The 2,696-nt window shown below is 45.5% G+C and overlaps 1 non-coding gene across 1 annotated transcript; it reads left to right on the top strand.

Moving 5' to 3' along the window:
• Positions 1 to 513: 513 nt before the first annotated feature.
• On the top strand, positions 514 to 657 carry LOC132648821 (small nucleolar RNA SNORA48). The gene has a single exon (XR_009587224.1). It is a non-coding gene; the product is annotated as a small nucleolar RNA SNORA48 (small nucleolar RNA).
• Positions 658 to 2,696: the final 2,039 nt, after the last annotated feature.

Genomic DNA, 2,696 nt, shown 5'->3' with positions numbered 1-2,696 from the left:
TTAAAAAACATTTTTTGTATCTGTCTCTAAATCTGTAAAGGAGCCTTGTAGCTATTGTCATCTGTCTACCTATCTAATTATCCATGTATTTAGATATCTATACGCTTACCAACATATCTATCTGTCTATCTATCCATCATGGGACTGTCTATGCATCTATCTATGTATCTAGCTACCTATTTTCTATCATCTATACATCTATAATCTATCCACATACCTATTCATCTATTAACTGCCTATATGTCACTTGAGCATTTTCTAGTTCCTCCTTTAGTCAAAATGATGTGATTAAAATGCATAAATGTCATTATCACACAAAACAATAGATTGTGAGGAAAGAGAAGGGGAAACAGAAAGCAAAACAGGAGAATATAAAGAAGCAGACAAGGGTGTGGCAGAGAAAAGGGTGATGAAATGAGAAAAAAAAATAAGGTAAAGAGAAAACAAGGAAGGTCCTAGAATATTCTCTGAGAAATATTGGAGAAAGTCTGTTGTCTATTGAAGGGTTTTAATTACCCCTGGCAATGGGCAAAGAGGCACTTTGTTCTTGGTGCTGTTCTTATATCAGTCAGGGGAAGAGCAGATGGTAGTCCTTTGTTCAACCTAGCTTGATGCCTTGTTTGGTGGCCAAAGTTGTTACATGCGTAGGACACATAAAAATCTAATCAAATTAAATCCAGAGAGTGCAGTGCTGGAGAAGAAAGACAGACAGGCTTGTATTCCACTACTCCACATGATGCACTCGGGGAAATACATCCACAGACCTGTCTTCTCTACCCTACAGCAAGGCTGCCTGACACCATGCTATGCAGGGTGGACAGAAACTGTCAATCAGAGACCCTCTAGGTATGTGGCCAGCCTACAACAGGATCCTCCACAGTGTCCACAGTGGTGGACAGATGGGAGAGAAAGAGAAGCAGGACAGCTTGAGCATTATGAAGAGAGACAGAACTCCAGGGTGGAGAGGAGTAGCATGTTGTGAGTAGTTAGCCCTACTATGTGGCCATGGTGAGGCTGCAGATGTTGCGGCTGCTGAGGGCCATGTCTGTGTCTTCAGCTATATAGCGATAGAGGTCAAATTTTTATTCCATGGCCTATATTACCACTACAGAACATAGGGATATCCCTAGTCTAGGCAGCTATCTGGGACCATGTGGATGTCCAGGGCGTGTGAAGAATTGGCCTCACTCCTCACTGGTTGCATAGCATTAGAGAGCTGGTCTACCTCTCACCAGCAGCAGAAATCAGGGGAGAGGACGCTGAGATTCACCCAGGCAGCACAATAGAGCTGTCCCTGGTAGAAGGAATGTGGGTGAGCCTGCCTTAGGGCGTGAGTGTGGGAGAGCTGACCCTTCCACTCATCTACCATGAGATGGCACAGGACAAAGGAGATACCCCCACCTTCCTGCCACCTCGGGCACAAGGAAAGCTGCCCACAGGGTAATGAGCACTGGAGAACAGTGGTAATAACAGACTCTGCACCATATCAGGACAGGACAGCAGAGCTGACCCTGATGCTGGGGACACATGTGAGCCAGCTCTGAAGGGAAGAACACAGGAGAGCTGTCCCTACCACTCCTCTGCCTTGAGATGGCATGGGTGTAGGGTGATGCTTTCCCCTCCCTTCATCTTACTACCTGCAGTAGCCAGGGGAGATGGCCCCAAGGGCATGAGAACAAGAAACCTGCTCCCTCAAGAACTGTAACACTCAGGAGAGCATTCCTCACCTTGATTGGACAGTAGAGTGGAGCTGGCTCTGGAGACACAGGTTTGGGTGAGCCAGCCTGAGGACATGAGAGCAGGAGAGTTGACCACCTCCTTCTGATGACTGCATTGGGTGGCCTGTGCTGAGCACAGCTGGAGAACTCGCCCTGGTGGTGCTGATAAAGGACAGCAGACATGCTGACCAACCAGCTCAGCTACCCACCAAGTCCAGGTCCATGGCTCTGAATTGACCCATCCCAAAAATCTACATCATCTGCAAATGGTTGGTACACATGAATGGGCCAATCCCTCTGATCCTAAGCTGTAGTATCCCCAGTGTCTGTTGTTGACACAGGCCAACAACAGGATAACCAAGACGAGTCCCCCTAGTGAGAATCTAATATGGATGCTGTCACAGAAGCAAGAGCTCTCCGACGAGACCAATGACTCTTTGCATTGAAGATTTGCAATGAATATGTGTGCACTGAGGGATATACTGTAGGAAACACTGTGACACAGTATAGCTTCCATGATGAGATGTTTTTCTATGCAGTGTGTGTGTGTTATTTTATGGGGGCGGTTGCAATAATAAAGGGCAGATAGGAGACAGGGAGATGAGCAGGACTGGGATGCGTGATGTCAAGCTTACAAAGAATCAATAAAACGTTAATAATAAAGAAGGCTTTTAAAACCTTGCGTTGGCCCTAACCTTTTAATACCTGTTGTTTGATGGTGGAGCTCCCTTCCCAGTATTTCTGCACGCTTGATGATGAGTTTCTGTCTGAACATACTTTAAACAATGGAACTTTGACCCACATATAATTTGCTCTATTCTCCTGCATGAAGGTGGAGTGAGCAGACAACCATTGTAAATTCAAGCCTGCTATTTTCTGTGTCACAGTTAAAACAGCCATTTGTCTCTGGCCCCATCATACCTCCTTTGTCACTGTCTATGACACTGTCAAAAGATAAAATTTTATATCCTTCACAAT

Source organism: Meriones unguiculatus, chromosome 17, assembly GCF_030254825.1.
Source record: "Meriones unguiculatus strain TT.TT164.6M chromosome 17, Bangor_MerUng_6.1, whole genome shotgun sequence".
Classification (NCBI taxonomy): domain Eukaryota; kingdom Metazoa; phylum Chordata; class Mammalia; order Rodentia; family Muridae; genus Meriones; species Meriones unguiculatus.
This window is presented reverse-complemented; position numbering and strand designations above follow the sequence as displayed.